The sequence below is a fragment of the Sylvia atricapilla genome, chromosome 4 (genome assembly GCF_009819655.1).
Source record: "Sylvia atricapilla isolate bSylAtr1 chromosome 4, bSylAtr1.pri, whole genome shotgun sequence".
Classification (NCBI taxonomy): Eukaryota; Metazoa; Chordata; class Aves; order Passeriformes; family Sylviidae; genus Sylvia; species Sylvia atricapilla.
The window spans coordinates 67,504,333-67,518,010 of NC_089143.1; the positions used below are offsets into that span (position 1 = coordinate 67,504,333).

Consider the following 13,678-nt stretch of genomic DNA (forward strand, 5'->3'; position numbering starts at 1 on the left):
GTCTCATGTTTCTTGCAGAGGTCCTTGTTTTTAACGCTGCTCTGCTGTGTCCTGCCTTGCTGCAGGGCATACCCATAGCATTTTCCACGGGTAAATGCATTTATCAGCATTGATTTAACAAAGGTGTGTTGGTGTTCACTCAGTGCTGCTTCAGAAAGGTTTCTCAATTTCACAATGCTGATGTGGGTATGTGAAGGGCCACTCATATTCACTGGTTAGTAATCTTTTTTTTCTTTACCAAGCAGTTTATTGAGTTTGCCTATTTGTGTTATAAATAGACCATGACAAAACAAATGTGATATTAAGTGATGCTTCAAAGAGCTCTACATTTCAGTGTAAACTTATAGTGGGTTCTCCATATGAATATATTTATTACGTATAAATCTGAATGGTTTCAAGTACTGAATACCTAAAGGAAAGCAATTGACCTTTAAGGATCAAATTTTTAATAGGTGTCTAAGTAATGCATGATATTCTTCCTTAAATAATTTGGGTTCTCAGAGGCAGACAGATATCTGTGGGGTAGATAACCATGTGCTAAATGTCAGTATTTACATGCCTTCCTCTGGTACAAAGGTACATTTAAAATACAGTGGAAGTTTGAGACTCAGGTGAAGGTTACCTCAGGCTAACGCTGCCATTCTTCAAAGCCACCTCCATAAAGAGGTCCAACAAAACAATTTTAATATAAGACTTGTATTAAAAAATAGCATTTACAGCACTTACATATTATCAGGCTCGCTCGCTGAGCACAATATATGTAGTTTAATCCATTTCTCACTCACTTTTATCTTTGTCCTCTGTAATCTGGCTCATTTCTTCCCTGTGGGGAAAAATACACTGAGTCAGTCTGCTTCACCTTCTCCTCTAAATAGAGAATCTGTTTAATGCAGCAAAAAGAGCAAAGCCAATAATGGATGTAAATATTGACACATTTGAAATGTCAGAAATCCTTCCTCTCAAAGTATCCCATAATTTTGAAAAACTAACTCTACAAAATTATACTATGTGGAAGACAATTTGGATTTTTCTCCCTTGACTTGCTAAATGGGACCTTTCCTAATTGCAATGAGCACAGTTCAAATAACCTGAAAAAAAAAACTTGATTAATATAAAAAATTGGTTTCATTTCACTAATTTAAATGAAATGTTTGAAGTACCAAAAGCTTAAATAGGAGAATGCAGATTTAAATTAGCATATATGCTATTAGTAATAGAATATAAACTTGCAAATCACTGACAATGAGGATCATGGTTATTATTAATTCAGCAGGATTTAGTCCAAAGTTGAACAACATTATTTGATGTGTGTGCTCAACACACTGACAACTTCAAGGTGTGATCTGAATAAACTGAATTATGCTAACATTTTTTAAAGGAAATGCTGTTTACAATTCTATGTTTAAGGCTCGCAGAAGAATCTTCAGTGACTCTTTTAGCTTTTCTATATTAATGATGACTGTTTCTCAACAGTAATGACTAAATAATTTTTTTTCTTCTTGGATAAAGTAATCCAAAAATACCTGGTAACTGTGAAGAAAGATATGACTGAGATTCCACCTTCCCTGGGATTTTGCTTCTGTAGTGACAGTAATTAATAATTATGAAGTCATTAGGATTAAATGGAAATGTCACATTGATGTTATTTTTAATGAAGAAGGTTTTCCTAGAGGTGACAATGTGCCTTGCTTTACAAACCAGCGTGATGACAGCCACTACATATTTTTGTGGCAACTGGTGTGGTCCAAATTTTCTATGCTCCCAGGAACAGCAGCAACATGTGTTGGAGTCATCTGGCTCTATAATCAGAACATGAATGTAATTATATACACACACACACTGCTCTGACTCCGTACCCACGAGGGCTGCTGCTGCTGAGCTCTCCCTGCGGCATCTGGGGCCAGCTCCCTCTTCGTGCTGCTTCCTGGACAGGGAATGAGCTCATACTGGGGTTTTGTCCCATTCTGGAGCTGGAAACCCTTCCTGTTCAGCCAGAAGCTGAGGAAAATTCTGGGTTTCTGAAACGCTTGTGTTGCATTTTCCTAACTCTGCTTGTGCTTGTCATCCCTGCTCCCTCCCAAAAGCTGTGTATAAAAGCAGGCATTGGATTCAGAGTATTTAGGAATCTGATTTCCTGAGTTGATTGTAATTCTAATAGAGTTAATAATGTTCTTCAGAAAGCCAAATTACCCAACTAATTATTATACATTTATAGGGAGATAACATTGAAGCTGTCAGTCAGCAGCCAGTGATGCTGTATTTATTAAAAATGAACGCTGTTTCTGCACTCCTCTGTTTGGCATAAAGTGGTGGCTGGTTTAGTTTTGCTTTGTTTTAACTGCACAGCTTCTACTAATCTACTTCTCATTAACAGCACCAAGGCAAATCCTTTCTTTCTGCTTTGGCTGGCAGTTGCAGCACTGTCTGTACATATAGTGCAAACAAATTTTGCCTTATTAATACCAACCGCCTACCTCCCATGCGTCTGATTAATCCACCTAATCTATGGTGTTCAAGAAATACCTATTGCCGTGGCGTAATTAAATTTCCAGATTAAATATAATTTGATTTCACTGGGAGGGAATTACTTTTCATGGCGTGGGTGGATCTCGAGGAAGGGTTTGGAAGAATCACGCAAGCTCCTTAACGAGCTACTCAGGGATTTAGTGGTGGTAACTCTCTGCTAGGAAGGCAAAACACTAAAGAACATAACCAGCCCAGGTGTACGGCTTGAAAAAGGAGAAAATGCAAGTGTGAAATTAGTGGAAAAAAGTACTGATGGGAGGATGGAGCCTTGTTGGACAGCTGCTGCAGTGCCCACCATCCTTGTGTACTGCTCACGTGTGACTTTGGTCTGTGTCAATAGGATTATAAAGCTATTGATACACATGAATGCTATTACCTCCAGAAATAAGATGCTGAATTAGTAGCAAAATACTTAATCCTCTTCCACTGAATTTAATGCTGTGAATACAGTGCAAGAGAAAACACGGACAAGTCTAAAATTCCTTGGAAACAGACATTTAGCTGTTGACTTTCCTTAAAGGCATCTACTTGACTTGGAGGAATTTCTAAGATCTGGAACACTTGTCAAAGGAGGGAAATTATTGTTTTCCTATTATAGCAATGGCATTAATGAGTGTCTTAACATGAATAGTTAATATAGTGGCTTCATATAGAGCCATAATTTATCACTCTTAATTAGAAAATCATTGAGTTTATTTTCTATTTTTCTGACAAAACCTGACAGAACTTTTGATAAACCTGGCTTGAATCAATTTGGTTTGATTTACTGTAATACTGATTAGTGGTGAAAGGGGAAGAGAATAAATAGCTGCTAAAAGCTGCAGGAAAACATAGCAGATATGATAGTGGAGTCCCAGGCACCAAATGGATTCTTACCCCTTGAGAAACACAGATTAATCTGAAAAGAGTGGCAAAAGCATTTTAAAACGAGGCTCTCGGCAATGCAATTGAAAAGCTGTTGATGTCATGGATACACACTGATTTCTAGTGCATGTCTATCTGCTGTACAGGCAGCTTCCACAGTTATTTTCAGACTACTTTCAATCCTCTCCTTTATAGTAAGATTGTCTTTGCCATGGTGACTAATGACTTTTTCCTACGTTTGTCAAGGTTGATTTTTGTGCTGCCCTTCTGTCTCTCATCACCAAGTCTCTAGTGAGACACTATAGGTTCCTTCTCAAACAGAGAATTATTCCCCAGATCTTGGATAATATATGAGACACAGCTTCACCACTTCCACCACTGACTGTGCCACCTGAAGGGAAACTTAACCTGCACCAGCAAATACAAAAATCCCTTTAGTCCCTGCACTTCCCCAGCAATTCACACCTGACTCCCACCCAGATAATTTAATCTGTGGAGGCTTCAGAACTCCATTTATCATCTCTCCCTCTTCTCATTTATGAGACAGCTAAAGTTATCTCCACCTCCTTCTGCCTGGGTCCCATTACCCCCTTAATCCATTTAAATCCTTCCATTATTTTTTTTCCTCCGCTAAATCCTCAGTTTCAAGGTCCTATGTGCCACCTCTTAACGTTTCCAAGTATATTCAGCAATAAAGTACTGGAGTGGCTTTTGCCAAGACTGAGTGGAGCCTTGCTGACAGTTTATCTATGGCTTTTCTTTTTTTTTTTTTTTTTTTTTTTTTCAGGCTTAGGATCTCACCTATACGGAAGTGAATAATGACTAGACTCAAGGATCTTAAAGGCCTTTTCCAACCTAAATGAATAAATTTGTGAATGGATCTAATGGGTAAATTTGTTTAGTTGAATACAGCATTTCAACAATAGACTCATTTTTGTTTGGTCGTTTTTTTCCAAAGGAACTGTATCATCAAATTCATGCTTTTTACTCTTTTAACCTCAACTCCATCTGTATTCTTTTGACCTTTTTTTTTATGAGACTTGTTTCCAAGAGAAAGCTAAAATAAGAAGATGTGTGTTGCTCCACATCTAACTATCCTTTAATCCTTTTGGGCAGTGTACTCCATAAAACAATCTCATAAACTCTCTGCTGCCTCAGCCAGGCCTTTACCTCCTCTCCCAGGTTCCATTTCAATTGTCTGCGTCATAAGAGCGTTAACAGGATTTTATGAAGATGACACACGCATGGAAACAGCCAGTACCCAAACCCTTTGATCTTGTGTCCTAGATTTTGACTTCAGTTTGGATTTCTACAGTGTGCTAATGCCCTACAGAAAAGGCAGAGAAGGGTGTTGGGTAATGCAAGTTGAGCGGTAGGAGATCAGCTGATGGAGAGCAGGAAGACACTCAGGGATGCACCATCAATCACTACTGATGAAGAGCTCTTTCAAAGCAATCATCGTGTTTGTTTTCCAGGTTCCCTGACACTGACTGGGCCAAACCAAATGCTACCAAACTCCTTTGGAAAAATCTGCATCTGTCAATTCAGGGGAATTTTTTGTTAATTACAGAAAAATAGGAAATTTGTGGAAGCTGTCATTGGTATTACTACTACTATTTTGGGTTGTAGTGGCTTAAGACATTTCATAGGAACAGCCAGCAAATATCCAAACTTAGTATCTGCCCTGAATCAATTTTATGTACTTTTTGAATCTCTCCTTAGTTACCTTTACCTTCTGAAGCATCAGTATATCACATGGCTTATGTGTTTGGTAAGTGCAGAAATAACTGGCTTTCTTATTACGACACATCAAATTCAATTTTACTCCATAAATCCCTGATTTTTTTTTTTTTTTTTTTATGTGGGAAAACAGTAAGTGGAAAAGGTAGTTGCTCTGATGCAAGTATGTGTCTAAAGTTTTGAGTTGTTTTGCTGTGTTGCATGAGGAAAGATAATTTGATTCTTTCCTTTTCATTTGCTTTAAAGGCAATTTTTTTGGATTCCTAAAATCCATTAGAATAAACAGTCTGGATGATGAAAAACAGAGCAAGTTTCTTATTTAGGGGAAGGGAATTAAATTCTGCTTATCAAATGACACTAATGACCAAACTAAATTCACTTCCACACAAAATGCACATGCTGTTTTTCAATCAACATTAATTTGTCGTTCTCATTCTATTTTCAAAGTCTAATGGGACATTTCTAAGGATATATTTTAGCTGCCTCTTCTAGATTCAGAAGATCTGCAATTAATCTAAGCAAACTTATCCAAAATACGCTCTAAAAATTCTTCATCTCGCTATGTCTCATCTGTGTTTAGAAATGTGTTAGAAGGGGACTAATCAAGTGGTTTCATAGATGCGCTGAAACAGATTAAAAAATGTTTTATATTTACCCCTGTTGATTACAATTTGTCACGAATAATTTTATTTTCTGAGTGTCTACAAGACTTTAGTGGCCTCAGCCTGGGAAAAAATATAGTTTATATTGCAATTTTTTTTTAGGATTATGCTGATTACTTGTATTTACTAACTTTGTGGGCACAAAAATAATTCTGCAAGCAACGGGTATGACTATTCCACTAGACTTTGGTGGAGCAGTGGAAGATGCTGAAACAGTTTTGCAGGGTCAAAGGCCAGAGCAGTCCTATGAGGATTTTTTCCAGCAAGGACCACCAGGAGAGGTCTGAACTTGCTCCTTCTGCTCCTGGCTCATCCAGTGCTCCCACTGAGCTGTAGGCACTCTGTGCTCCTTGAGTCTCCTCATAAGAAAGGAGGATCTATATTTGCTATTTTGATCACGCCTTATGCTAAGAAACAAAGATGGGCATGATTGCATTCTATATTCTCTTCCAAAGTGCTGATAACTCCGGAAGCTGAGCGCATAGATAACCCCAAATTTACATTTGATCAATGTAACACCCTTACAGGTAAAGCGATGTCAGGTGGAATGCTGCCCTGGTTTCACAGGAAACAGGTTGTGTGGGTGAAGTTTGTTTAAAAGGACAGGCAAAATTAAATCCTGCCGTTTTCTCACTTCTGAAGCAACGTTTTACAGAGCCCCCACAAGCTGAGAAGAAGGGCAGCAGTCAGTGCTAACCGACCTGGGCAGCTTGCCTGCCTAAGGATTGCAGCGTCGTGTTTAAAACGCACGAATTCACAAATAACACGGAACTCTTGAGCCAGGGTAAACTAGATGGAGAGAAAATGCGTTAAAATGACTCATTATAGTATCACAGTGTGCCTTCTTGCATAAAAACTCTTGAGCTACTACCGGCTTAGGGCACAAGGTTGTAAGAGCTTATACAGCAAAAAGCATTTTGGTTATTTATTACTTCTGGTTTAGCCTGAAGAGTTTATGCTGATGCACTAACACATCAGTCAAACTTACCTGGTTGGAGCAAGTTTATGCCTATCTTGTGTTACTGGAGTGGTACAAAATATTTTGGCAAAGCTTACTTTAGCTTGCCATTTGACCAGGCATAAGAAAGGAGATAGGAAAAAATTACCATTTTTATTGTACTGATGGAGAAATAGAAACAGGTAAGGTGACATGAGTTGCTCAAGATCACAGAGCAGGTCAGGGCAAGTGTTCAGACACTGCCCATAATATAGACTGATGAAAACACTGAGATTATGTGAGAAATATACATATACAACTTTTATTATTTGTACACAATATTTCTCAAAGTTCACAACTTATTTATGCTTGGCACAAAGCAAACATTTTGTTAGGTTTCACTAGGTTTACACAGAATCTAGTGCCAGCATAAAGTCTTTTGTTATTGTAGTTATTTTGAATGTTCACATAAGAATCAGTTGCCTAAGAATGTAACAATTTCTTTCATGCCTGGTCTGAGAATGTTACTGAATATACTTCTCAACCAACTCACATACAAAGTAATTTTCATTATTTAGTTTTCTCTTTTGACTTTCTGTTATGGATTTTTTTCTTTCTACGCCACAGACATTTTCATGCCATCACTTAACAGCATCTAAATTCTTCCCTTCCCAAGGAACAGACAATTATATTTTCATCCAACAGGACAAATTATCAACTGCAGCACCTGTTTTCAAGAATATCATTACTTCAGTGTTAATTTTGGCTGGCCTTGTGCATTGTCAACTGCTATTAAATGGAATGGTGATGCTATACCACGATTCATATTGCACAAATATTGGGTAACATGTTACTTCAAGGTAGGAGGAAGCTGAAGCAGATTCATGTTCCTGTACACACAGAAATATTTGAAATTAGAATGACACAGGCTGGATAGGCCACAGCATTCCAGAGCACTACACCAACATGCATTTCTTGGATACTAAAAGCAGTTGTTTGGGATTTTTCTGGGTTTTTGTGCAGCTGGCTAAAAACTGCCACGCGTTTTGCAGACAGCCACCTAAATCCTTGCCCAGTAAGTATTAGAGATTGAACATCAATTATTAATCAGAAGATTCCTATCTTCCTAGTTCTGTGAAGATGCATATTTGTGTGTGTATAAATATTACACAGATATATATATATATATATAAAAGATGCAGCAGCAAATCTTTAAAGCCAATGCCTGGGTTTTTGCTCAAGAGGCATAAAAAGTGCCTCCAAGCCTACTGACTAAATTTAGTGTGCAATCCCAGTGCTACATTGGCAGGATGGTGCTCTCACATCAGCACAGAGCAAGGAAAAAAGCTACTCCTGGAGGAATTCAGAGGATTTAGACTGATCCCCTATTTTGAACAGTCATCTGGTGGAGTGTTTTCCTTGACAGAATAGCAGTGAGGAGCACTGTACCAACAGGATGACAGTAACACACAGGAGTAGATATACAGGTACAACTACATGTGACACAAATTATATTTTCCAGGCAGGGACAGCAGGTCTTTTGAGTATATCTTCATTCTGTTACTAACCTGCAAAATGAACATCCACCACTGCTGGGTATTCAATGCACACATGTATTTGTACAGAGAATGAAGATATGTGGATGCAAGCCTCCTGTTTTCCTTTTTTTTGTGGCTAAAGCACAAACCTTGGCCCTTGGGTAGCAAGCAACAGAGAATTTTTTAACCCAACGCACAATAGCCATTTCTCTACCAAAACGCAACTAGATTATGTTGTGATGGCAGTTCTGTAATGACCTAGAAATGAATGCTGTCAGCCTGTAAATGGGAACTATTTCCTTTTCAGGGAGAATGTGAATACAGCTCCCTCCTCTCCCGGCCAAGTGTTCCAGCCACCACATGATCCTATCCCAGATCTTTTGTTTAATTTTGCTTCAACTTAATCATTCTTGCATCCTTTGTTCACAGAGCTCCCGTTTCAATAGATGGGATAGATAGTACTCCTACCTAAATTACCTGGTAATGAGGAAGGGTGAGGAAAGAGCTGAAAGGAACTATTATGTTTCCTGGCTATATTCTAATGTAAAAGAACACTATTGCCTTCATCTATTGAAAATCTAAATTGTGAGTGCAAGTCCCTGATAAGCAGAAAAAAAAGAAAAAAACCTCAACCTGCATTATGTTCCTCCTTAAAAAAGACAAGAAGGAACATCCATGGTCAGTCTGGATTCAGTTCCTGAGGAGCTCAGGAAGCACATCCTCTTGGAGTCCATTCCCAAGCATGTGACTAAGTGACCGGCTGATTCTGAAAGATTTAACAATTATGAATAACAACAAACCAGCCCTTTCTGAGGCCTTTGACATCCATCCCCTGTAGCATCATTTAGGAGCTGAGGGATTCTGGCCTGGGACAATGGATGACCAGGTGGATCAGAGACTGGCTGTGGGTGCCAGACTGGACATGGGCCACTCACAAACAGGACTTCCAAGTGATTTTGTGGAGGCATCTTAAATGATAATGAGAATCCCAAGATTAAAGCGCATCTCAGCCTAGAGACATTTCAGGACTAAGACCTGAAACATCAGTATCAGAGGAATGCTTTTTGCCTGAATACTTCATGTGATAAGATTTCCACTATTTGCTTGGGAAATTATAATTTTTTTATGTTTATATTCCTATGTAATCCTAAGTCTGCACTATCTTTATTTACCATCAACCTCACTAATTTTACCTGTCAGAGAATGAAAGTATCTGAGTTAAAAGATAATGATGCATGAAAATCAGGAACTAAAAAGTTACAAAAGTAGTGATGAAATGACTACAAAAACGACTACGCCGTGTTTAAGCAGATAATCACGCCTCAGGCCCACCCTTGCAAAACATTTATTTCTGGACGTGAATCACTGCCTGCCCAAAGCTCTCCCCAAGACATGAGGAGCTCACAAGGCTTTGCAGCTCCCTCTGAGTGTAGCACTGGCTCCGTGCTGGCTGGGACGTGCGTGCACCCTGACCACAGACCCCAAGGGCTGAGTCATGCATGCACCAACCACCACAGAGCCAAGCTCCAAACGACACACAAAGCTAACCCAAGTTTGTGTACATACAGGACGGCTCCGATTTTGATGACTTCAAGGATCAGCCTCACGCTCGCCTTTCTCATTGTGATCTATCATGTTCTCTCGTCCATCAGGAATGCCTGCTTTCATGTCCAAACAACATCGCGCTGAAACTGCTGAAATAATTGAAAAGCACGTAGCAGTCTTTCCTAATACTCTGCAAAAGATGTGGCAAATCACTTGGAAAGCATAAAAGATTTTTGCTAAACCCACCCCCTCGGGTTTTCCCAGCGTTACTGCAGACTTCTGAATGTCACAACTTTTTGTGCAACCTTTTCATTCAAAGTTCCTTCTTTTTTTTAGCCTTAGCTGACTAAATACAAAGCCATACCTAAAATCATGCACAACACAAACATCTCATCATTTAAAATCAGGTGCCTCAGTATGGCTCAGATTAACCAGGAAGGTCCCCACAGCTTCAGACCCCTGAAATGAAAAGTATAAAGCATTTTTGAGGGGTTTTTATTCAGATAGGAAATTTTGCTCCGTTTCATCTTCTTTTAGGCCTTGTCTGCCAGCCTTGTAGCCTGCAAGGGTGCAGCCAAATAGATCATGGCTTGTTTGCTATCTGTGTCAAACGAAGTCATACAAAACCACAAAAATAACGTTTGGTTCTTATCCTGATACTGTCTCATTAACTACAACATTGCACAATTGTATCAGAAATATCTGACCCTTAGCTATAATAATTCACTAGGATGATGTCATCTGAGCTGTCACTTAGGTATAGGAGGTACTATGCAAATAATCTTGATAACAAAATGCCTCCCTTGCTTTTGAAGGTAGACTTCAGGGTCTTAGTTTCTTGTGTACAGATGAAAGATCACGGCGGCGCCTCTACATGCCAACCTTGGGTTTTTAACCCTTTGAACTTATTTTCAGGATTTTTTCTTTTTTTCCAAAAAAATAATTTATCATTGAAAGTGTTTATAGGCTGTTGCTTCCTAGTAGTAGTTTGAGGGGGGTTCAGTGCAAGGCCATTCACTTTTGGCTTGTCCACAGAAAATTTTTGAAAGGTCATGCTTTGGACTTTGCAAGATTTTGCCTAATTATACTTTAGGCCTGCCACATTTTTTTCCAATTTCTATTCCTCTCTCCCTCTACCTCTCCTTCTTCCATTTGTAAATCCAGCAGGTATTTCATACTCCTGATGTCAGCTGTAGGAGTGATATCCTGAAGGGAAACTTAGCTCAGATGCAGTGCCCAGCACTTAGTTTTAGGGGGTTAATTATTTTGTGTCCTCTGTGCCACGCTAAAATCAAATTATTGTCATCTGTTTTAGCATTTATGTATTAGCATGGAAAGGTTAAGTATTTTCAAAGATGTTATCTATAACTCCATCATGCATACACTTAAATATCTGATTTTAGTAAACCATGCTGTTATTCCACCTGCTTCACTATATTCACACCGGATGTTGTGAAATCTGACAGCACCTTTTCATCTAAATTGGGTTTTCACTTCTGTCTTGGTCATCAGAAAGGCACAAGTTGCACCTTCCCCTGTATCTCATCATTGTCCAATTTCTTTTTCTTTTTCCTCCTTGCGTCACCTACCAGTCTAATGCTCGTGCCAAGATCTGCTTCTTAACATGTTGAATCTGCAATTATTTCTTGTGGGTTTTTTACCTTTTTTTCTCTCTCTCAATTTCTGTTTTTTCTATAAGCCTGCTCAGCAGACTAGAGCCGCAATCCCATCATTCCAACCATAACCTGTCTCTATCCCTTTATTGTTAAAAGGAAAAATAAATGAAAAAAGAAAATATTTTACAGTTCAAAGTCTCTTGAACTTGCATTAGCATTAGTTTTGGAAGTCTTGAGTTCCCACAACATTTCAAAATGGAAGGGTGGTGCAGCTGAGAAGAAGAAAAAAAAAACCAAGCCTAGGGAAGATTATCTGCCAAAAGCATAGGGTTAAAAAAATCCAAACCCAACCAAGTCAGAAAGCTTAAAAAAAACCAAAACAACCACACAACGTTTTCTTACTACTTATCTTATTTCTGTTTCTCCCCCACTCCCAATTGCTCTGCGAATTTGTAATTCACTGCTTCCAAAGGTTCTTCAAACTTGTTCTACTGGTTTTCAGAAGCAGACAGACTTGTTTTCCTAAGCTCTTCAGTACACCAACTGAATTTATTTCATTTTTCATTTTGCTCCTGCAAAGAACCGCGGGACGCTCCTTGAAGGGCCCTAAATCACTCCGTTGTATCCTATGGATACATTCAGTGTGTACTCCACACAATGCTGTAATTACCTGGTGTATGAATCCATACAGAGCCGTGCTGAAACGAAGGAACTATTTAGCAGCCGTAAAGACCTCGATCCTTGAAGGAAAAGTGCCTTATCATAACTAATGCCGCCAGCTGCAAGGGGAGCAAATTTTAATAAAAATCCTTCCCTTGCCCTATCCCAGAAAAAAAAAAATAAATATATATATATATATAGGAGGAGAGCGCTTGCTTTGTTGTCATGTGTGGAAGGGACATGTGTCATGTGTTGTCATGTTTACAAGGGCCTCGGAAAGGTGTCCTGGAGCAAGATCCACCCTGTTTTCTTCAGTATCAAAGCTGTCCTGGAGACAGTTCTACCCTGGTTTCTTCCATATTAAGGCTCCTGGTTCCAAGGGTTTGTAGGGACCCACAAGCTGTAAAGCTCAAGGATCATTTTAACGTGGTCTGAGGGAAGGATGTGGGATGCCACTTGGAGTTTTCACAGTCTCGGAAACGTGATTTTTGGATCTGTGTATCGCCAGAAGCAAGCGGGGAAGGTAGTAAAGGTTCAGAATCGGCGCTACGATCTGAGGAGGCTGTCAGGGTAATTACTGGGAGTGCTGCATGAAACGGGCCACTTCGGGGCACCAGGAGAAACGGCGAGGAGAAAATCAAGCTCGGAGCTCTGTGCCTGGTTCAGAAAGAAGACTCAAACGAGGCGTTAATGTCAGGGCCGGAGTCAGCCCCGCGGTAGGAAGCGCTCCCCTCCGGCAGGGACCTTTTCGCTCCAAGTTCGGCGGCCCCGGAGCGCGGCCGTCGGGCGCCTGAGGCGGGCGGGGGAGGCGCGGCCGCCCCCTGCAGGGCCGCGGCGGGACGGAGCGCGGCCCCGGGGCCGGGACAAAGCCCGGGGCGGCGGCGAGCGGCACCGCCCGTCTCCCTCCGCCCCGCATGTCCCCGCCGCCCGAGGGGAAGGAGGGCGGGCCGAGGCGGGGCCGGGGCGGGCGGAGCGAGGGAGGCGCCGAGCGGGGAGAGCACCGGGCGGGCTGAGGCAGCCGCGGAGCGGGAGCGGGGTGGCCGCGGCCCTGGCACGGCGGCGCCCGGGGGCGGGAGCCCGGGGGCCGGGCGGAGGAAGAGGAGGGGCGCGGGCAGCGGCCGGAGGAGCCGTCTGGAGGAGCCGCCGCGGCGAGGCGGCCGCGGAGGTGAGCGAGCGAGCGGCGGGAGGAGGCCCCTGCCCGGGCGGGGCTGACACCGGCCCCGGGGCTGGGAGGTCCCCGCCGGGCGCGGAGCGGGTGCCCGGGTCGCCGTGCGGAGCCGGCCGTGGGCGCGGCGGGAGCGGAGGCTGAGGAAGGGCTGCGGCGGTCCGCGGCCGCTCGGGGGTTTCCCGGAGGGAGGTGGTGGGCTGCCGGGCGGCTCCCGGGCCGTGCGGCGCTGCCCGGGCTGGCGGGGCTGAGGCTCCGGTGCCGCGGGGGGCACGGCCGGCAGCGCGGGGTGTCACGCCGTGAGCCCGGGGCTGCCCGCCGCCGCCGCCGCGAACAAAGAAGCGAGCGGGGAGCAGCGCTGCCCTGCAACACAAACTCCCGAAAACGCCCGCAGCCGGCGGGAGGAGAATGGGGTGAGGAGAGGA

At 42.0% G+C, this 13,678-nt stretch overlaps 1 protein-coding gene across 1 annotated transcript in view; it reads left to right on the forward strand.

Moving 5' to 3' along the window:
* The first annotated feature begins 13,022 nt into the window (after positions 1 to 13,022).
* ANKRD50 (ankyrin repeat domain containing 50) overlaps positions 13,023 to 13,678 on the forward strand; it is a 39,783-nt gene continuing 39,127 nt past the window's right edge. Inside the window, exon 1 of the mRNA XM_066318201.1 lies at positions 13,023 to 13,253. The gene's annotated coding sequence lies outside the window, so the exon portion shown is untranslated. The remainder of the gene's footprint in view (positions 13,254 to 13,678) is intronic.